The 23,704-nt window shown below is 42.0% G+C and overlaps 1 protein-coding gene across 1 annotated transcript in view; it reads left to right on the top strand.

Moving 5' to 3' along the window:
• The window catches only part of LOC146809490 (dickkopf-related protein 3-like), a 1,194,695-nt gene that overhangs the window by 1,038,607 nt on the left and 132,384 nt on the right, over positions 1 to 23,704 (top strand). The gene's annotated exons all lie outside the window — the stretch shown is intronic.

The following is a 23,704-nucleotide window of genomic DNA, read 5'->3' as shown; positions in this document are numbered from 1 at the left end:
TAATTCAAGTTCTGGTTCTTGGAGGCCATACACGTGGGGTCGCACGTTAATACTTCTTTGTAGGTCAACAAGGTAGAGTCAGTACGGCATGTATCCAGGATTTCTTGCCCTCCACTCGTAGAGCCGTTCTAGTCGTCAGGAGGACAAGCAGGGGACCCTTCCACTGGGGTTCCAACGTCTACTTGCAGGCAAAGTTTTTTATCATCACATAGTCCCCTGGTAGGATGGTGTGTCCCGGCCCAGTGGATCGGTCAGGCAAAGCTTCCTGGACCTGTTGATGAATGGAGGACAAAGTTTGTGTACGTACAGACAAATAGCTACCCAACAATTCACAAGGAGAGTCAGACAAGGTGGTAGCGGGGGGCACGCTCCTGATCTTCATTTGGCGTCCAAAAACCACCTAATATGGGGTCAACGAGGTGCGGGAATGCGGGACAGATCTTATTGATAGAAGGGCCAGTGGCAACGCATCTGGCCATCTGAGCCCCGTGGTTTCCACTATTTTGGCTAGTTTAGATTTGATTGTGGCATTGTATCTCTCCACTAGGCCTGCCGATTGGGGGTTGAAGACAGCATGACATTTCTGTTGGACCCCCAACCCTGCTAATATGTGCTTGACTACTTCTCCAATGAAGTGACTCCTGCTGTCACTCGAGAGGACTCGGCAAAGGCCGTAGCGTGGAAACAATTCCTTCAACAATATCTTGGCAGTAGTTAGGGCATTGTTGTCTCTGACCGGGTAGGCCTCCACCCATTGGTGAACAACCACCAAACATATTTAAGGTTGTTGCATCGTTCCATTTGGACATAATCCATCTGCAGGACTTTGAAGGATTATGTAGGGATGGCAAATGCTGCCCCTGGTACACTAGTCCCTTTACCTACATTGTAGCGGACACAAACCAAACATTGTTGGACCAGCCTGGTGGCAGTAGACCGGAGTTGGTTGTTATCCCACACTTCCTGTAATATTTTAGTCATGGTGGCAGCATTGGTGTGGGCTGGTAAATGAGTCATGTTCAGCAATGGGAGGAGATAGGCATTTGGCAATTTCCAACGTTTCGTGTCCTTGGACCGCCAACAATTTTCTTTGTCGAGCATGCCCTCTTTTTCCCATTGTTGAAGTTCTCCAGGAGTGGCAGTGAACTGGATATCCCGGATCTGTTGCCTAACGTCATGCCACTTCTCTGCTTGGGATTTTACATGTGCTCTTTCTTGTGCAGTAGCCCGGGCTGTCTCATCAGCAAAGGCATTTCCTAGTCCTATTTCATCTGTGACCTTCTTGTGTTAATTGCATTTAACGATAGCTAGTGCTCAGGGCAGTGTCAAGGCTTGGAGCAATGCAGTTACTAAGTCACCATGTTGGATGGGTGTACCATGGGACGTTAGGAACCCTCTCTCCTTCCAGAGGATACCGAAACTGTGGGCTGCTCCGAATGCGTACTGGCTGTCGGTATAGATGGTGACAGTGAGATCCTGGCTAAGGATACAGGCGCGGGTGAGAGCTACAAGCTCCGCGGCCTGGGCCGATCTCTGAGGTATGCGGGCAGTTTCAACAATGGTGTTGGTAGTAGTAATGGCATAGGCAGCAGATGTGGTACCATCTGTTAGTTTAATACAAGACCCCTCCACCCACAATTGCCCATCTTGTTCCGTGAGAGGGATGTCTTTCAAATCCACCCGCCCCTTGGTCTGTTTGAAAAAGGCAGTCATGTGGTATGTCTGTGGCATCTGAATCTATTGTGGGCAGGAGTGTGGCGGGGTTCAAGGTCGTTCATTGCTTTAGCGTGATATTGGGTGCTAGCAACGTAAGTTCGTATCCTGTCAGTCGTGCACTAGTGAGGTGTTGTGTCTTTGTCTGATTCAGTAAAATGTCGACTGCGTGAGGAACTAATACCGTCAGTTTGGATCCCAACACAATTCCTTCACTTTGTCGTACAGAGATGGCCGCAGCCGCGACCGCTCTAAGACAAGAGGGCAGACTTTGGGCCTCAGGGTCTAGAGTGGCCGAAAAGTAGGCGCATGGGTGTTGTTTGGTGCCGTAAATTTGGGTCAAGACCGAGGGAGAGCATCCTGAGTGCTCATGGGTATAGAGGCAGAAGGGTTTAGAGTAATCAGGTGTGCCCAGTACTGGTGCAGAGCAAAGAGCGTGGCGTAAGTCTTGAAAGGCTTGGTCATGTTCGTGTGTCCAAGGGAGAGGTGTAGGTGTGTCTTTTGTAAGTAAAGCAAGGAGTGGTTTAACTATGAAGGAAAAATTTGGAATCCATTGACAACAAAGGGAAGTGAGACCAATTAGTGCACGAACATCTCTTTGGGTAGTAGGAGAGGAAAGGTGTAGTATTGTTTGGATGCGGTCAGGTGTAAGGGTACATCCCTCCTTAGACAGCAGATGTCCTAGGTAGGTCACCTGCTGTCTACAATACTGTAGCTTATTCTTGGACACCTTATGGCCCTGTGACGCCAAAAAGTGTAAAGTGGTAAGAGAGGCAGTGTGAGCCAGGGCCTGAGTTTAGGCAGCCAAAAGAATGTCATCGACATACTGGATGAGGACAGTGCCTGATGGTAACTGTATCTGGTCGAGCTGTTGTTTAAGGGCTTGGCTGTAGATACTAGGACATTCGGTATACCCTTGAGGGGCACGGCAGAATCTGTAGGATCTGTTCTTTATGGTGAAACCAAAAAGATAGCGTGAATCAGGATGTATTGGTATAGAGAAAAAGGCATTTTTTAGGTCTATGACTGTGAAGGTGGTAGCCGTTGAGGGGATCATTGTTAAGATAGTTGTTATTTCAGAGACCACAGGATATTGTGGGACCACTATTTTGTTAACGGCGCAGAGGTCAATGACAAATCGGTATATTTTCTCAGAGGTGGTTGTACGTTTCAAAACTGGAAGAATAGGACTGTTGCAGATGTTGGACTGAACTTCCTCAACTGTAATCATATCCCGCACTATAGTCATGAGGGCCTTTTCGCCATATGCAGATATTTTATACTGGGGGAGGCGAGGGAGTGGCACATTCTGTTTTTCTGTTATCTGAACAGGATCCATCACAATCTCTCCCACGTCGTTGTCCGTGATGGCCCACAGGGTGTCGGGTAACTGTGACAAATCCTGCTGTTCGGAATCAGTGAGGCAATAAAAACGGGATTCATAACTGCGAGGGCAATCATTGTCAAACAATATGACTCAGACATTTTGGGGAGAACAGCGAATGATGGCTCTGTGATGTTTCAAGAGGTCAATGCCCATCAAGTTATCTGGGCAATTTGGAAAGAAAAGAAAAGAGGCCATCACTGTGTTTCCTTGTATGTCCAGGGGCACCTCAGTAGAAAGGGGTTGGTGGAGGGTGTACCGTCAAATCCTACGGATGTGACCGATAAGCCAGACAGGGGTTCCCTAGGAATCAGCTTATGTGAGAGGCTCCTGTGTCGACCAAAAATTTGCCCTGCGTTCCAACCACAGAAGCTGTGACATAGGGGCCTGATTGATCGACTGGAAGTTCCACTGGTTCCTTCCCCTGTCCCTGGCTGTCTCATGCAAATTCACTGTCGGGGAAGTGGTCAATTGTAAAATCGTGTGCAAAAGCCTGTCTATTGTTATCGAAGACATTGGGATGTTGTCCGTTGAAGGGTGGAACTCTTCCTCTACCTCTACTCAGTCCCCTTCCCTGAACCATTGTATTTCACTGTAAAAGAGGACAATCTGCGCACCAGTGGCCTGTCTCTTTACAATACGCACATTGGTCCTGGGACAGTTGACGTGGGGGTGGTTGTGTTCCAGCAGTCGCAGGCATATAATTGTTCTGTGGATCTCTACCATTTCCTCCCCCTCTAGTGCTTATTTGGGAAAGCATTACCTTTTCTTTGAGTTCTTTTCTTATCTTGTTCCTCCTCTATTTTATTCTGCAGATGTTCATAATATTGGGCCATAGTCAAGATCTGTGTGGGTGTTGCAGCAGGCCACGTGCTTTCGCCACTCTGTAACCTTGTGGAGATGGGTGGCAACAATCCTTTAACAAAAGTCTGAACTAGTATTTGTCGGCCTGTCTCAGTCGTCGAGTCCTGTCCACTATAGTCAATAAACACCTGGCTGAGTCGGGAGAAGTAGTCAGACGTTGTTTCCTCAAACTTTTGTTTGCAAGCGGTAATGACTGTCCAATCAACCTTTCTGGCCGGAATGGCAGCCTTCAATTTCATTACTATGCGACCTGGCAGTGCCAAGATAGCCTCATCTGGTTTTCTGTCCTTATCCATGGTTACTAAATCTTCCCACTTATGCTTGAATAGGATTTGATAATCTATTTTCCTTATGGGTCTCCAAATGTCCTGGGGCAGAATTAGCCCAAAAAACTGATCTATGTCTGTGAGAGTCATGGTGTAGGTGGTAATAACCGTATCCAGCCCTTCGTAGAATCCAGTAGGATTCTTCCGGGGGTCGCGTAAGTCCTTTTTAAAAGCTAAGATGTCAGCTCGAAGCCACGGAGTGTACACCCAATTATATAATGTCCTACTTTTGGCATCTGGACTAACCGATCCCTCAGCATTACCTGCCCCTCGAGCGGGGACAAAAACTGGGCAGCTTCCCTTATTGGTGCCATACGACCTCCAGTCGCACCCTCCATTACTGGTGGCTTTTCCTCTTCCTCCTGGTCCCTCCTTAAACCCTCCATCATTTGTATTGTGAGTGCTAACAAATTGTTGCTTTCCTCAGCACTACCTCCCCTCTGTCAACTTACGATACAATCCTCTAACATGGTCTTCTGGTGTCACTTCGTGGCGTTTCTCATAAAGAGAGAATACTTCATAAGCAAATTGTTGTAGGAAGTAGCCCTTTTGAGGTGGTGCATAGGCCTCATAGATAGCACAGATCTGGCTAGAGGTGAAAAGATCCTCCAGGCAGGTGCGAACTAGACCATCCAAGGCCTGTTTCTGTGTAGATGTAATGCGGGGTGTGTGGGATCGAGCAGACAATGTTGTCTCGGGGTCAGATTGAGTGGGAGGGGCAGTGGGATCGGGAGGTAGGGGTTGGGTGTTTTCGGGGGGTACAATCCCATCGGCCGGCCGTGGGATATGATGGGGAGGGACATGGTACGGTGGTGGCAATGGGTGGAGGAGAAGCTCCTCTTCATGGGGTCTGCTCGCGCTAGTAGTGTATGACGCACAGGATACTGACCAGACGCATTCAACCTGTGTTCTCTGTCTGCACACGCAAGGTTGGACGCAACTTTTTCCTGTTGTAATTCTATTAACGTCTGTTTATCGCTCTTTCTAACCTCTTTCTGTAGCCTCGCCTGAGCCCTTCTTTCTCTTTCAGCTCCCTCCTTTTTCCATTGGACTAGGACGTCAAACATAGCTTGTTACGACCTTCGTCTATGGAGTCTTATTTCTACAGCCTCAATTTTTTGTGCTTCAAATGAACCGTATATGGGCCACTGAGTCTCTATATCCTTAGACATGTATTCATGCCAGAATGAGTTATACATTATGGGAGAACTACCGTATTTTATGTACATGAACTTACTTTGGGTACCTTCCGGGGGGGCCAGCTGACAATCTTCCAGCACCCTCGATCGAGATGTACAACAACAACTCCATCGTGCAAATTTAATAAACACAGGCATGTTTTTCTATATTATTTTACCAAAGCGTTTCTACAAGTTTCTAGGCCGGACAAAAAGTCCACATTACCCGCTCAACTTCAATCTTTACAAAGATTGAACAATAACAAAAACCCAACCAATCAAATAAACAACAAAAAGGTGTCGCAAACCAGCGACCCTACCAGAATCCTTTGTCTCGTTCACCAGGTGATCTCTTTACTGCAAGGGTCGTCCAAATCTATCAGGGGCCCGAGTCAGGACCAGAGCCACTTGCTGGGGTCTTTTCAGATGTAGTGAAGGTCAGGTGGTGCCTACGAGGACGATGGTCTTTTTCACGTAGGTATACCCCACCACCGTCTGTTCAACTTCCTCGTCAGGACCTCTCCACCGGGCAGCCGCGTCACTGATGGGGCCTCATGTTTAGCCGCCAGTTGTGGATTTGGGGGTCTTCTTGGAAGACCACCCAAAGGTGCAGGGTCACCCTATCGTCCACGGGTCCGGAATACAAAATGAGACCAACACTGGAGCACGGAGAGAAAAGATATTTATTGCACTCTCATGAGAGAGAGAGCATCAGCAACAGACACCCATACCTGTCTGAGGAGGCAATCTGCTGAGTGCTTTTGTTCCGCATCTTATAAACCCTTCATCCCCACCCTGTGCGAGTAAGGAGAACAAACAAAAACCCATAATTTCACAACAAGCAGAGGTCAGTCTGATAAATCAGCAGATGGTAGCTGTTGAGCCCCTGCAGGGCATAAGTGAAAACCATGATTACACAACAAGCAGAGGTCAGTCTGATAAATCAGCAGATGGTAGCTGTTGGGCCCCTGCAGGGCGAAGGCGAAAACCATGATTACACAACAAGCAGTGGTCAGTCTGATAAGTCAGCAGATGGTAGTTGTTGGGCCCCTGCAGGGCGTAGTGCGCAGGGTAAAGACGATTAGCATCTGGGAAACTCCCTGTCCGACTGGTTGAGCATGAGTTGGTCAGTTTGTGGCAGGCCGGGGCACAAACAGGGTGTGGGCTCTGTGCAGGAATGAGGCAAGTCAAGAGTGAAGCCCCAGAGCGTTCGTGATACAGAGAGAAGGTCAGTGATGAAGGGTGAAACACAAAATGGCAGAGCGAATGGCATGATAACAGACATACTTTTCCACAAGTTTCACAACAGAGTTTCTTGTGGTTGATAAGGTTACCTTTTGTGTGTTTTACTAAACATCCATGACATCCAACTACTGTATATTTTCCTTCTTTTAAATTATTTTTAACATTTCTTTTGAAGCTGTAATGTTGAAGTACTTCATACAGACATAGCTGTTCCAGATGTCGACTCCTTTTCGGATAGTATGTATCCAACATATTAGTTTTAAGAATTTCTGTACTGTCTGGTTCATTTGCTGCTAAGTATTCAATTTCTTCTAATGATTTCAACACTATTTCGTGAGCAGGCAAGGCCTAAACTTACCCAAATGATCCTTTGTGATTTTGAATATAAACTTGAAGAGTTCAAGCGGTTTGAACATTCATAGGATCCAATTTCACTGTGGGAAAGCATTTTCAATGTAAAGCTGTACAATTTTTTGCTAAGACTCTCCTCTTCTGCAATTTGTTTCCACATTTGTTTCATCTCGTTTTTTTCTGATTTCTTTAAATATGATGTTACGTAGCGTGCAACAGCAATTGAGTTGTCTGCAACATACTGGATATCCCTGTTTGCATTCCACATTTTTAAAACAACCGGATTGTAGTCATTAATATACTTTGACAGTTCTGTTCTTTTCAAATTGTAGGTATTCTTTGGAGATTTGTGAGTTATTGTGTGCCTTACTGAAGAAAAAAAGAATTTACTCTTCCTTTAGAAATTACTGGACGTGGAAATCCAAACCAACACTTGGTATAAACTTTTCCTTTAGACTTGTATTTTCATCGGTAGTTCTTTCCACAACGGTGACTTTGGAAACGTAAAACTTGCTGTCTCAAGCTTCTATCTCCTCCTTCTCTTGGAATCTCACATGTCACACACTGTTCAATGAAAGACAATACTATTTCATCTGAATCCGTTCCAAATTTAGGTGCATCCTTGATCCACAATAACATATGTATATGAGGAGCACCTCTCGCTTGGTACTCCTTCCTCCAAAAGAAATCGGTAACTTCTCCAAGAGGTGGATTCTTTTTATTGCAGATGAAAGACATCATAGCTTGAAACCTATGATTAAAATATCTGCACACATTTACAGGATCCAAAGAACACAGTTCTCCAGGTGTCTTCATTTCAACATTCTTTATATTGGAATTTGCTTCTCGTAGAAATTCAAGCAAATCTTCCCATGCATACACAGCTAAGTGTCACAAACCATGTTGGTGTACCTAAGTTCCATAACATACACTTCAGTTCTCCATGACGACGATATCAATACTCATTTGTTCCTCGTTGACATGCCATCAAATTAATTAACTGCTTCTAAATTTTCAACTGTTTGTTGAACTTTCTCCACAAATTCTTTCGCTGAAAGAAGTGATTGAAGAACTCCAGTTTTAAGTATGTGACAGAGAAGACAGATCACTTTCAAACAAAAGGTGAAATATATATGGAATACACTGTCGAAATCTAGGATCTTCAGAGTATAATCTTGTTGAGCAATATTCAGAAGCTGGAATCCGTACAGGTCGGTAATCATATCATCCACCTTCTCCAGTAGGAAACAGCTGTGGAAAGCAACGAGCTTCCATGCTTTTCTCCCATACACTCATTGTAGTTACCTTAGCTTTTTTCATTTGAAATATTGTGTAATGTTCATAAATCTCTTCTCTATATGACCACTTGAAATTTCAGATTCATCTTCCAAACTTATTACCTGTTCTTTCATATTTACACTTTTATAATAAATATTGTTCTCCACACGATATAACTTAGCCTTTTGAAGTTTATTAACATCCACAAATTCTTACCATATTTTCCGACTCTTTGTTGGTACTCCATTTACTAGAATGACTACTGCTTCATTTTCCTCTTTGTCTCCACCAATAATTTCAATACTTTTCTTAAAATCCAAAGGTAAGTACACCACTCTTCCTTTCGGTCCTCTTTGTAAGTCTGTTGGTGGCAGTTTACCTGTTTTAGGTTCCATGCGAATTATAGTTTGAAATGGATGAACAGATTGTATTTGAACTGACTCATATGTATTCAAATCTGCCAGTTCTTCCGGAATAGGTACTAATTCTAACTTATTATGTACTGCTCTGCCAGGCATTTTGTTCTCTTCTAATTTGTTATAACAATATTTACAACTACATTGATCACTGCCTAACTCAAATTGACCTTCCACTAACAAGTACGTTGCAAATTCCTTCCATTTATCATTATTCTTCTTTTCAGATTTCAAATACAAATCAACATTTCTAATTTGAATTTTATAATTAGTACGTCAACAACAAACACAAACATAGTTTGGAATTTCAGAGCACACTATGTTAAACTTTCCAATTTCTTCTTCAAACTGATCAATCCTAATCACTTTCCCATCTTCTTGAACAACTGTAATTGTCAAACTTTCACTTTCTATGCACTGCTCTTCTGAACCAAAATATCGGAACTCAATGTCATCACACTTTTTTTGTACATCTGATAAAGAACCGTGTAAAAGAGCTGGTTTCAGTTCATTTAAACATAATGCAGGACTTTTTACATAGTACAGTTTCCTTACAAACTTCCGCATTCCTGAATGGTGTACTGCTAACATCCTCAAGTGATAAAAAACACTTTTACACACTTTTCGTGAAAGACAAGCCAGAGAATGACCATGTTTCTCAGTATATTTTCTTATATTACGTAGATCTAGTCCTTGTAACAACCTAATCTTCTGTTTAACACTTTTCAGTGGATATTTTCGTAACAAATTTTGCATTATATTAATAGATTCCTGTTGAATACTACAAATACTGCTACAACCCCACTTATACACAGGAACTTGTGTGCATTTCCCTTGCACTTCTTCAGCCATTAATTGTTCTGCACTAATACCAACCATTTCCCCTTTTGGAACAGGACAACCATTCTGAACTTTGTAGCAACGACCTCTAGTATCAACTGCAAATGGTAAACTATTTTCTTGGAAGTAACTCTCTTCATTAAAAAAAGGTTCACTATTAGACGTATATTTCCATTCTCCAAGTCTCTTTTTTTAAACTTTTGTCTTTCAGAATCTTCATTGTTTTATCCAACAGTTTCATCCCCTTCAAAATCAAAATGAATATTTTTTGTTTTAGCCAGTATCCACTATGCTTCCAATATGCTGTTTCTATTTCAAATGCAACAAGAAAGAAACAGAAATAGGCGCACTCCGTGTTTTAAGCAGGGTAGTTCAATTAGTCAAGTCGCAGGTGCAAACGAGTATGTCCCCCTGGGTTGGGACTCAATGAAAGTAGAGTAAGCACACTCCTGGATGGGGAGGGTGTCACTCGTTGCACTCAAAGAGAGAATCAAAGTTCTCCTTGTCCAAAAGTTTAGTTCCAAACACTGAAACGGTGATTCAGAGTCAATTAAATTTATTTATGACAATCTTCCAAAGATGTAGAATTATCATCATTCTATCAATCTCGACTTTATCCATTAATCAATTGCCCAATGCATTTCGGGCCGTTCAAGCCCTTCATCAGGGGCGGCACTGTGGAGGAGACAAGGGAGCAGCACTCATTTATCACATTGTACATAGGTTAAAATGAGCATGACAAATTAAAACGTGAAATGTATAACAAGGTACGGTGAACAATAAAGTTGTGTGAATCGGGAGTGAAAAAAAACGGGTGGTACAAACGAACATATTCAAATAGCAGTGGGTTTCAGTTGCGTTAGAAACCATCGGGTATAATGGCGTTAGTAAAGTGAATTCAGGTGGTGCTACTGACTATTAAACGCGTGGTGAAATTAAAGAGTTTATTAATGACGAACAAACATGCTTTGTCCGAAGGTTGTGATGCTCAATGGGTGCAAGTTACGAAAGGCATAGAGTCAATATCCATAAAATTAAAGACCGTGAGTCACTAGGGTAGAAAGTGGGTCGGTGAGAAACTCTCATCAAGCGGTCTCGGCCCGGGTGGTTAGTACGGCGTGCACTTACGTTCGAATCGTAGAATCAAAGTCCCATCATTTAGCAAGACGGCGCTCACGAGTGCTGCAGCAGTCGTGAGGTTAGTGAATCGTAATCATGTGATCAGGGAACGTAACCATTTAAAAGAGAGTAAATTGCACGTGTACGTGAACTACAACGGTAGATATAGAAAACAGATTTGTAGTTCGTGGAACGAACGAAGAAGAGTAAATCACCTGTGCGAGTGAGAGGAGTCCTGAGCACATGAGAGGGTTGGGAAAGTGTGAGAATAAGTAGATAAAAGTAAACTAGTAACATAGAAGCAAATTGTAATCACAAGATGTCTCATGGAGAAAACGTAATAAATAATGTAGAGCAAAGCAAAACATGAAATAGATTGACTTGAAGGGAGACCTTATTACTTCAGAAAGTTGTAAATTGTAAATAAGTTGACAGTGAAATCCAGAGGTACAGATTGTATACAGTCAACAGCTCTTCGATGTAGGAGGTCGGATTACAAGTAGCAGCCTAAATCGTAACGTTCGTTAAGACCCTTAGGCTGGGTAGAATTCAAGTTGTGGATCCAGTAGATTTCTCTCTGTAATAGGAATCTGTTATTGTCTCGTCCTTTCAATATAGGAACCTGTTCAAGGATCAGGAAACGGAGTTGACATATGTTATGTTGATGTTCGTGGAAGTGAGTCGCAATGGGTGATTTGGCCTGTTGGGTTCTTATGTTGCTTTTGTGTTCGTTTATTCGAATGCGGATTTTTCTTTCAGTTTTTCCCACGTATGCAAGGCCACATGGGCATTTCAGTAAGTAAATGACATTTTGGCTGTTGCAGGTGGCAGTAACTCTGAGCTTGATGGGGTAACCATGTAGTGGATGTTGGATTGTGGTTCCCTTAATGATGCAGTTGCAGTTTCCACAATTGAGACAAGGTTGAGTACCTTTGTAAGGGCTTGTAGTAGAATCTCGGGTTTTAGAGAGAATTTGTTTAAGATTGCGTGATCTCTGATACGCAAATCTAGGAGGTATCTCAAAAATGTTGTTAAAGTCCGCCTCAGTGCTTAACATGGGCCAGTATCTCAGTATGGTTTTCTTGATGGTAAAGCTCTCGGTGGAGTATTTGGACACGAATGTCATTCTCTGTGGTGTGGACATCGGTCGTTTAGGTTGAAGGAGTGTTTGTCGTGAGAGTCTATCTGTCTTCAGTACTGCTTTTTCCAAAATGTCACTCGGATATTTACGTTGTTTGAATTTGGAAATGCACATGTTTCTACTGGACTCATACAGTTCATTGGTACTGGAAATCCTTTTTAGTCGGAGAAGTTGTGAGTATGGTAGGTGATTTTTGAGTGATGGCTGGTGGAAACTATGAAAATGAAGGAGGTTATTGCGATCTGTAGGTTTTGTGTACACTTGAGTGGTAAGATTGCCTTGTTGGATAGTAACGCGAGTGTCCAGGAAAGTTATGGATTCTGTATTGGTGAGATGAGTGAATTCAATGCATTGGTCGATGGTATTGAGCATAGTAATGAGAAATTCAAGTTGTTGAATTGGACCATTCCACAAAAGAAAAATGTCATCTATGTACCTTTTATAGAGAATCAGGTGTTCAGTCCAGTCGTTGTTGGTTAAGATGTTATCCAATTCAAATCTGTGCATGTAGAGATTCGCGTATGATGGGGCAGCACAATTTCCCATGGATGTGCCTGAGCATTGGATGTAGAAAGTGTTAGACTATTCAAAGTAGCTGTGATAAAGAGTGAAGTGCATCAGTTCCATGAGGAACACTTTGAGATCATTGGGTTTGTCTGTGTTGATCAAAAAAGACTCAATAGCTTCAATCCCTTTGTCATGTGGAATGGAGGTGTAAAGTGATTTCACGTTGATTGTACATAAGATGGTATCTGTAGTTATCGATCCACGGATGGATTCCAAAATGTTGAGGAAGTCAGTAGTATCCTTTATGTAGGTAGTCATAGATTGTACTGAAGCCTGTAGATGTTTGTCCAAATATTTTCCAATAGGTTCATGGAGTGAATTGATAGTAGAAACAATAGGTCTGAACGGAGGTTTTGTGGCATGCTTATGGATCTTGGGCAGCATGTAGATATAGGGGGTAGATGGATTGGTTTTGATGAGATATTTTTTGTCTTCTTCAGAGATGGTCCCTTGTTCAAGAGCGGTGTTGATGATGGTTTTGAGAATGTCAAGAAAGTTGTTAGTAGGATCGGTAGGTATGGGCATGTATGTTCGTGCGTCCTTGACATGTTCATCCACACTTTCAACATAGAAGGTTGTGTCCATGATTACTAGTGCCCCTCCTTTGTCAGCTTGACGTATGGTGATTTCAGACCTGTTAGCTAGTGTATTTAGGATTTGTTCTTCTTTTTTTGTGATGTTCTTGAATTTATTTTTATTGTGGTAACCAATTTTTTGGAGCTCTTTTAAGACGATTGTCTCGAAGGCGTCCAGTACTTTGTGACTAGTCGGTGCGCTGTAGGTACTTTTATTTCGAAGTCCTAACAAGGTGTTTTGTCTTGGAATATCCGGCAATTTCAGTATGTTGTTAAAGTAGTGTTTGAGTCTGAGTACACGCAAAAACTTAAAGAGGCTGATTTCAGTCTCCAGTGCGTTTGAATGGTAGGTGGGAACAAAGGAAGTTCCTTTTTGTAGAGTCGTGATTTCAGATTTGGTAAGATCATAGCTAGAGATGTTGATCACGAGGTTTTCTGGCTGCGTGTATTCTTCGCTACCGATTTTGTGTATGTTTTTCCTCCTGGATCTTCTAGTGGTCTTGTGCCTGCCCCTAAAAAATGCGGTTGTCTTGGTACATTGGTGGTAGGTTCCTCATTGGCTGCTGATTGTAGATCTCCTGTTTCGGCTGGTCTGTCTTTTGACTGTGAGGTTGAGAAAGTTCTGGGAGCCCTGTCCCTGGTAGAAGAATCATCAGAAGATGTTGCGTCTGTATCGGTTCTTTGTCCATTTTGTTTGCGTTGTTGCCTTTTGTAGGCGTAAGCCTCAGCCCAAGTATATACCTCTCCTAATTTGTAATCCAAATTATCGCGTTTGAATTTTCTTAGTTTTCTTTCGTTGATCTCTTTGGTATAGTCATCCAGTTGTTTGTTAAGATCTGCTAAGGTAGCATTCCAATCTGTGTCTGACATTTTGTTAGAGATTTCTTGCCGAAGTTCGTCAAGTTCTTTGTTAAGGTCTTCAAGTAGTATAGATAGTTCTTCCACGATAAGTAGTATTAAATCCAAGGAGCATTTGTTGAGGATCGCTTCCCATTTTTCAGAAAAACGTGAGTTATTTTTACACAGGGTGGACTTTAGGGCAATTCTGAGTCCTCTTGGAATTCGCTGAACTTTATGGTATCGTATAAGAGTACTAGCGTGTAGTTTTTGGTTGATTACTCGTTTAGATGTGTATAATAGTTGTTTGATGTTTGATTGAATGGATGTGGTGCTGGTGCTGGGTCCTGTGGTGTCCTCGAAAAGTGCGTAGATGCGTTGGGTTTCTTCGTTGGTATACATAAAGGTATTCGTTCTCCGGTCGGATATATTCTCTAATTCATCCATCGGGGTAGTGGTGCGCTTTCTGTGTTACTCAGGAAAAGGAGTAATACACAACAAGAAAGAAACAGAAATAGGCGCACTCCGTGTTTTAAGCAGGGTAGTTCAATTAGTCAAGTCGCAGGTGCAAACGAGTATGTCCCCCTGGATTGGGACTCTATGAAAGTAGAGTAAGCACACTCCTGGATGGGCAGGGTGTCACTCGTTGCACTCAAAGAGAGAATCAAAGTTCTCCTTGTCCAAAAGTTTAGTTCCAAACACTGAAACGGTGATTCAGAGTCAATTAAATTTATTTATGACAATCTTCCAAAGATGTAGAATTATCATCATTCTATCAATCTCGACTTTATCCATTAATCAATTGCCCAATGCATTTCGGGCCGTTCAAGCCCTTCATCAGGGGCGGCACTGTGGAGGAGACAAGGGAGCAGCACTCATTTATCACATTGTACATAGGTTAAAATGAGCATGACAAATTAAAACGTGAAATGTATAACAAGGTACGGTGAACAATAAAGTTGTGTGAATCGGGAGTGAAAAAAAACGGGTGGTACAAACGAACATATTCAAATAGCAGTGGGTTTCAGTTGCGTTAGAAACCATCGGGTATAATGGCGTTAGTAAAGTGAATTCAGGTGGTGCTACTGACTATTAAACGCGTGGTGAAATTAAAGAGTTTATTAATGACGAACAAACATGCTATGTCCGAAGGTTGTGATGCTCAATGGGTGCAAGTTACGAAAGGCATAGAGTCAATATCCATAAAATTAAAGACCGTGAGTCACTAGGGTAGAAAGTGGGTCGGTGAGAAACTCTCATCAAGCGGTCTCGGCCCGGGTGGTTAGTACGGCGTGCACTTACGTTCGAATCGTAGAATCAAAGTCCTATCATTTAGCAAGACGGCGCTCACGAGTGCTGCAGCAGTAGTGAGGTTAGTGAATCGTAATCATGTGATCAGGGAACGTAACCATTTAAAAGAGAGTAAATTGCACGTGTACGTGAACTACAACGGTAGATATAGAAAACAGATTTGTAGTTCGTGGAACGAACGAAGAAGAGTAAATCACCTGTGCGAGTGAGAGGAGTCCTGAGCACATGAGAGGGTTGGGAAAGTGTGAGAATAAGTAGATAAAAGTAAACTAGTAACATAGAAGCAAATTGTAATCACAAGATGTCTCATGGAGAAAACGTAATAAATAATGTAGAGCAAAGCAAAACATGAAATAGATTGACTTGAAGGGAGACCTTGTTACTTCAGAAAGTTGTAAATTGTAAATAAGTTGACAGTGAAATCCAGAGGTACAGATTGTATACAGTCAACAGCTCTTCGATGTAGGAGGTCGGATTACAAGTAGCAGCCTAAATCGTAACGTTCGTTAAGACCCTTAGGCTGGGTAGAATTCAATTTGTGGATCCAGTAGATTTCTCTCTGTAATAGGAATCTGTTATTGTCTCGTCCTTTCAATATAGGAACCTGTTCAAGGATCAGGAAACGGAGTTGACATATGTTATGTTGATGTTCGTGGAAGTGAGTCGCAATGGGTGATTTGGCCTGTTGGGTTCTTATGTTGCTTTTGTGTTCGTTTATTCGAATGCGGATTTTTCTTTCAGTTTTTCCCACGTATGCAAGGCCACATGGGCATTTCAGTAAGTAAATGACATTTTGGCTGTTGCAGGTGGCAGTAACTCTGAGCTTGATGGGGTAACCATGTAGTGGATGTTGGATTGTGGTTCCCTTAATGATGCAGTTGCAGTTTCCACAATTGAGACAAGGTTGAGTACCTTTGTAAGGGCTTGTAGTAGAATCTCGGGTTTTAGAGAGAATTTGTTTAAGATTGCGTGATCTCTGATACGCAAATCTAGGAGGTATCTCAAAAATGTTGTTAAAGTCCGCCTCAGTGCTTAACATGGGCCAGTATCTCAGTATGGTTTTCTTGATGGTAAAGCTCTCGGTGGAGTATTTGGACACGAATGTCATTCTCTGTGGTGTGGACATCGGTCGTTTAGGTTGAAGGAGTGTTTGTCGTGAGAGTCTATCTGTCTTCAGTACTGCTTTTTCCAAAATGTCACTCGGATATTTACGTTGTTTGAATTTGGAAATGCACATGTTTCTACTGGACTCATACAGTTCATTGGTACTGGAAATCCTTTTTAGTCGGAGAAGTTGTGAGTATGGTAGGTGATTTTTGAGTGATGGCTGGTGGAAACTATGAAAATGAAGGAGGTTATTGCGATCTGTAGGTTTTGTGTACACTTGAGTGGTAAGATTGCCTTGTTGGATAGTAACGCGAGTGTCCAGGAAAGTTATGGATTCTGTATTGGTGAGATGAGTGAATTCAATGCGTTGGTCGATGGTATTGAGCATAGTAATGAGAAATTCAAGTTGTTGAATTGGACCATTCCACAAAAGAAAAATGTCATCTATGTACCTTTTATAGAGAATCAGGTGTTCAGTCCAGTCGTTGTTGGTTAAGATGTTATCCAATTCAAATCTGTGCATGTAGAGATTCGCGTATGATGGGGCAGCACAATTTCCCATGGATGTGCCTGAGCATTGGATGTAGAAAGTGTTAGACCATTCAAAGTAGCTGTGATAAAGAGTGAAGTGCATCAGTTCCATGAGGAACACTTTGAGATCATTGGGTTTGTCTGTGTTGATCAAAAAAGACTCAATAGCTTCAATCCCTTTGTCATGCGGAATGGAGGTGTATAGTGATTTCACGTCGATTGTACATAAGATGGTATCTGTAGTTATCGATCCACGGATGGATTCCAAAATGTTGAGGAAGTCAGTAGTATCCTTTATGTAGGTAGTCATAGATTGTACTGAAGCCTGTAGATGTTTGTCCAAATATTTTCCAATAGGTTCATGGAGTGAATTGATAGTAGAAACAATAGGTCTGAACCGAGGTTTTGTGGCATGCTTATGGATCTTGGGCAGCATGTAGATATAGGGGTAGATGGATTGGTTTTGATGAGATATTTTTTGTCTTCTTCAGAGATGGTCCCTTGTTCAAGAGCGGTGTTGATGATGGTTTTGAGAATGTCAAGAAAGTTGTTAGTAGGATCGGTAGGTATGGGCATGTATGTTCGTGCGTCCTTGACATGTTCATCCACACTTTCAACATAGAAGGTTGTGTCCATGATTACTAGTGCCCCTCCTTTGTCAGCTTGACGTATGGTGATTTCAGACCTGTTAGCTAGTGTATTTAGGATTTGTTCTTCTTTTTTTGTGATGTTCTTGAATTTATTTTTATTGTGGTAACCAATTTTTTGGAGCTCTTTTAAGACGATTGTCTCGAAGGCGTCCAGTACTTTGTGACTAGTCGGTGCGCTGTTGGTACTTTTATTTCGAAGTCCTAACAAGGTGTTTTGTCTTGGAATATCCGGCAATTTCAGTATGTTGTTAAAGTAGTGTTTGAGTCTGAGTACACGCAAAAACTTAAAGAGGCTGATTTCAGTCTCCAGTGCGTTTGAATGGTAGGTGGGAACAAAGGAAGTTCCTTTTTGTAGAGTCGTGATTTCAGATTTGGTAAGATCATAGCTAGAGATGTTGATCACGAGGTTTTCTGGCTGCGTGTATTCTTCGCTACCGATTTTGTGTATGTTTTTCCTCCTGGATCTTCTAGTGGTCTTGTGCCTGCCCCTAAAAAATGCGGTTGTCTTGGTACATTGGTGGTAGGTTCCTCATTGGCTGCTGATTATAGATCTCCTGTTTCGGCTGGTCTGTCTTTTGACTGTGAGGTTGAGAAAGTTCTGGGAGCCCTGTCCCTGGTAGAAGAATCATCAGAAGATGTTGCGTCTGTATCGGTTCTTTGTCCATTTTGTTTGCGTTGTTGCCTTTTGTAGGCGTAAGCCTCAGCCCAAGTACATACCTCTCCTAATTTGTAATCCAAATTATCGCGTTTGAATTTTCTTAGTTTTCTTTCGTTGATCTCTTTGGTATAGTCATCCAGTTGTTTGTTAAGATCTGCTAAGGTAGCATTCCAATCTGTGTCTGACATTTTGTTAGAGATTTCTTGCCGAAGTTCGTCAAGTTCTTTGTTAAGGTCTTCAAGTAGTATAGATAGTTCTTCCACGATAAGTAGTATTAAATCCAAGGAGCATTTGTTGAGGATCGCTTCCCATTTTTCAGAAAAACGTGAGTTATTTTTACACAGGGTGGACTTTAGGGCAATTCTGAGTCCTCTTGGAATTCGCTGAACTTTATGGTATCGTATAAGAGTACTAGCGTGTAGTTTTTGGTTGATTACTCGTTTAGATGTGTATAATAGTTGTTTGATGTTTGATTGAATGGATGTGGTGCTGGTGCTGGGTCCTGTGGTGTCCTCGAAAAGTGCGTAGATGCGTTGGGTTTCTTCGTTGGTATACATAAAGGTATTCGTTCTCCGGTCGGATATATTCCCTAATTCATCCATCGGGGTAGTGGTGCGCTTTCTGTGTTACTCAGGAAAAGGAGTAATACACAACAAGAAAGAAACAGAAATAGGCGCACTCCGTGTTTTAAGCAGGGTAGTTCAATTAGTCAAGTCGCAGGTGCAAACGAGTATGTCCCCCTGGGTTGGGACTCAATGAAAGTAGAGTAAGCACACTCCTGGATGGGGAGGGTGTCACTCGTTGCACTCAAAGAGAGAATCAAAGTTCTCCTTGTCCAAAAGTTTAGTTCCAAACACTGAAACGGTGATTCAGAGTCAATTAAATTTATTTATGACAATCTTCCAAAGATGTAGAATTATCATCATTCTATCAATCTCGACTTTATCCATTAATCAATTGCCCAATGCATTTCGGGCCGTTCAAGCCCTTCATCAGGGGCGGCACTGTGGAGGAGACAAGGGAGCAGCACTCATTTATCACATTGTACATAGGTTAAAATGAGCATGACAAATTAAAACGTGAAATGTATAATAAGGTACGGTGAACAATAAAGTTGTGTGAATCGGGAGTGAAAAAAAACGGGTGGTACAAACGAACATATTCAAATAGCAGTGGGTTTCAGTTGCGTTAGAAACCATCGGGTATAATGGCGTTAGTAAAGTGAATTCAGGTGGTGCTACTGACTATTAAACGCGTGGTGAAATTAAAGAGTTTATTAATGACGAACAAACATGCTATGTCCGAAGGTTGTGATGCTCAATGGGTGCAAGTTACGAAAGGCATAGAGTCAATATCCATAAAATTAAAGACCGTGAGTCACTAGGGTAGAAAGTGGGTCGGTGAGAAACTCTCATCAAGCGGTCTCGGCCCGGGTGGTTAGTACGGCGTGCACTTACGTTCGAATCGTAGAATCAAAGTCCCATCATTTAGCAAGACGGCGCTCACGAGTGCTGCAGCAGTAGTGAGGTTAGTGAATCGTAATCATGTGATCAGGGAACGTAACCATTTAAAAGAGAGTAAATTGCACGTGTACGTGAACTACAACGGTAGATATAGAAAACAGATTTGTAGTTCGTGGAACGAACGAAGAAGAGTAAATCACCTGTGCGAGTGAGAGGAGTCCTGAGCACATGAGAGGGTTGGGAAAGTGTGAGAATAAGTAGATAAAAGTAAACTAGTAACATAGAAGCAAATTGTAATCACAAGATGTCTCATGGAGAAAACGTAATAAATAATGTAGAGCAAAGCAAAACATGAAATAGATTGACTTGAAGGGAGACCTTATTACTTCAGAAAGTTGTAAATTGTAAATAAGTTGACAGTGAAATCCAGAGGTACAGATTGTATACAGTCAACAGCTCTTCGATGTAGGAGGTCGGATTACAAGTAGCAGCCTAAATCGTAACGTTCGTTAAGACCCTTAGGCTGGGTAGAATTCAAGTTGTGGATCCAGTAGATTTCTCTCTGTAATAGGAATCTGTTATTGTCTCGTCCTTTCAATATAGGAACCTGTTCAAGGATCAGGAAACGGAGTTGACATATGTTATGTTGATGTTCGTGGAAGTGAGTCGCAATGGGTGATTTGGCCTGTTGGGTTCTTATGTTGCTTTTGTGTTCGTTTATTCGAATGCGGATTTTTCTTTCAGTTTTTCCCACGTATGCAAGGCCACATGGGCATTTCAGTAAGTAAATGACATTTTGGCTGTTGCAGGTGGCAGTAACTCTGAGCTTGATGGGGTAACCATGTAGTGGATGTTGGATTGTGGTTCCCTTAATGATGCAGTTGCAGTTTCCACAATTGAGACAAGGTTGAGTACCTTTGTAAGGGCTTGTAGTAGAATCTCGGGTTTTAGAGAGAATTTGTTTAAGATTGCGTGATCTCTGATACGCAAATCTAGGAGGTATCTCAAAAATGTTGTTAAAGTCTGCCTCAGTGCTTAACATGGGCCAGTATCTCAGTATGGTTTTCTTGATGGTAAAGCTCTCGGTGGAGTATTTGGACACGAATGTCATTCTCTGTGGTGTGGACATCGGTCGTTTAGGTTGAAGGAGTGTTTGTCGTGAGAGTCTATCTGTCTTCAGTACTGCTTTTTCCAAAATGTCACTCGGATATTTACGTTGTTTGAATTTGGAAATGCACATGTTTCTACTGGACTCATACAGTTCATTGGTACTGGAAATCCTTTTTAGTCGGAGAAGTTGTGAGTATGGTAGGTGATTTTTGAGTGATGGCTGGTGGAAACTATGAAAATGAAGGAGGTTATTGTGATCTGTAGGTTTTGTGTACACTTGAGTGGTAAGATTGCCTTGTTGGATAGTAACGCGAGTGTCCAGAAAAGTTATGGATTCTGTATTGGTGAGATGAGTGAATTCAATGCGTTGGTCGATGGTATTGAGCATAGTAATGAGAAATTCAAGTTGTTGAATTGGACCATTCCACAAAAGAAAAATGTCATCTATGTACCTTTTATAGAGAATCAGGTGTTCAGTCCAGTCGTTGTTGGTTAAGATGTTATCCAATTCAAATCTGTGCATGTAGAGATTCGCGTATGATGGGGCAGCACAATTTCCCATGGATGTGCCTGAGCATTGGATGTAGAAAGTGTTAGACCATTCAAAGTAGCTGTGATAAAGAGTGAAGTGCATCAGTTCCATGAGGAACACTTTGAGATCATTGGGTTTGTCTGTGTTGATCAAAAAAGACTCAATAGCTTCAATCCCTTTGTCATGCGGAATGGAGGTGTAAAGTGATTTCACGTCGATTGTACATAAGATGGTATCTGTAGTTATCGATCCACGGATGGATTCCAAAATGTTGAGGAAGTCAGTAGTATCCTTTATGTAGGTAGTCATAGATTGTACTGAAGCCTGTAGATGTTTGTCCAAATATTTTCCAATAGGTTCATGGAGTGAATTGATAGTAGAAACAATAGGTCTGAACGGAGGTTTTGTGGCATGCTTATGGATCTTGGGCAGCATGTAGATATAGGGGGTAGATGGATTGGTTTTGATGAGATATTTTTTGTCTTCTTCAGAGATGGTCCCTTGTTCAAGAGCGGTGTTGATGATGGTTTTGAGAATGTCAAGAAAGTTGTTAGTAGGATCGGTAGGTATGGGCATGTATGTTCGTGCGTCCTTGACATGTTCATCCACACTTTCAACATAGAAGGTTGTGTCCATGATTACTAGTGCCCCTCCTTTGTCAGCTTGACGTATGGTGATTTCAGACCTGTTAGCTAGTGTATTTAGGATTTGTTCTTCTTTTTTTGTGATGTTCTTGAATTTATTTTTATTGTGGTAACCAATTTTTTGGAGCTCTTTTAAGACGATTGTCTCGAAGGCGTCCAGTACTTTGTGACTAGTCGGTGCGCTGTAGGTACTTTTATTTCGAAGTCCTAACAAGGTGTTTTGTCTTGGAATATCCGGCAATTTCAGTATGTTGTTAAAGTAGTGTTTGAGTCTGAGTACACGCAAAAACTTAAAGAGGCTGATTTCAGTCTCCAGTGCGTTTGAATGGTAGGTGGGAACAAAGGAAGTTCCTTTTTGTAGAGTCGTGATTTCAGATTTGGTAAGATCATAGCTAGAGATGTTGATCACAAGGTTTTCTGGCTGCGTGTATTCTTCGCTACCGATTTGTGTATGTTTTTCCTCCTGGATCTTCTAGTGGTCTTGTGCCTGCCCCTAAAAAATGCGGTTGTCTTGGTACATTGGTGGTAGGTTCCTCATTGGCTGCTGATTGTAGATCTCCTGTTTCGGCTGGTCTGTCTTTTGACTGTGAGGTTGAGAAAGTTCTGGGAGCCCTGTCCCTGGTAGAAGAATCATCAGAAGATGTTGCGTCTGTATCGGTTCTTTGTCCATTTTGTTTGCGTTGTTGCCTTTTGTAGGCGTAAGCCTCAGCCCAAGTATATACCTCTCCTAATTTGTAATCCAAATTATCGCGTTTGAATTTTCTTAGTTTTCTTTCGTTGATCTCTTTGGTATAGTCATCCAGTTGTTTGTTAAGATCTGCTAAGGTAGCATTCCAATCTGTGTCTGACATTTTGTTAGAGATTTCTTGCCGAAGTTCGTCAAGTTCTTTGTTAAGGTCTTCAAGTAGTATAGATAGTTCTTCCACGATAAGTAGTATTAAATCCAAGGAGCATTTGTTGAGGATCGCTTCCCATTTTTCAGAAAAACGTGAGTTATTTTTACATCCATCGGGGTAGTGGTGCGCTTTCTGTGTTACTCAGGAAAAGGAGTAATTTAATTGACTCTGAATCACCGTTTCAGTGTTTGGAACTAAACTCTTGGACAAGGAGAACTTTGATTCTCTCTTTGAGTGCAACGAGTGACACCCTCCCCATCCAGGAGTGTGCTTACTCTACTTTCATTGAGTCCCAACCCAGGGGGACATACTCGTTTGCACCTGCGACTTGACTAATTGAACTACCCTGCTTAAAACACGGAGTGCGCCTATTTCTGTTTCTTTCTTGTTGTGCATTACTCCTTTTCCTGAGTAACACAGAAAGCGCACCACTACCCCGATGGATGAATTAGAGAATATATCCGACCGGAGAACGAATACCTTTATGTATACCAACGAAGAAACCCAACGCATCTACGCACTTTTCGAGGACACCACAGGACCCAGCACCAGCACCACATCCATTCAATCAAACATCAAACAACTATTATACACATCTAAACGAGTAATCAACCAAAAACTACACGCTAGTACTCTTATACGATACCATAAAGTTCAGCGAATTCCAAGAGGACTCAGAATTGCCCTAAAGTCCACCCTGTGTAAAAATAACTCACGTTTTTCTGAAAAATGGGAAGCGATCCTCAACAAATGCTCCTTGGATTTAATACTACTTATCGTGGAAGAACTATCTATACTACTTGAAGACCTTAACAAAGAACTTGACGAACTTCGGCAAGAAATCTCTAACAAAATGTCAGACACAGATTGGAATGCTACCTTAGCAGATCTTAACAAACAACTGGATGACTATACCAAAGAGATCAACGAAAGAAAACTAAGAAAATTCAAACGCGATAATTTGGATT

The sequence above is a fragment of the Triturus cristatus genome, chromosome 7, assembly GCF_964204655.1.
Source record: "Triturus cristatus chromosome 7, aTriCri1.1, whole genome shotgun sequence".
Taxonomy (NCBI): domain Eukaryota; kingdom Metazoa; phylum Chordata; class Amphibia; order Caudata; family Salamandridae; genus Triturus; species Triturus cristatus.
The sequence above is the reverse complement of the archived record's forward strand: the minus strand, read 5'-3'. Positions and strand labels throughout refer to the sequence as shown.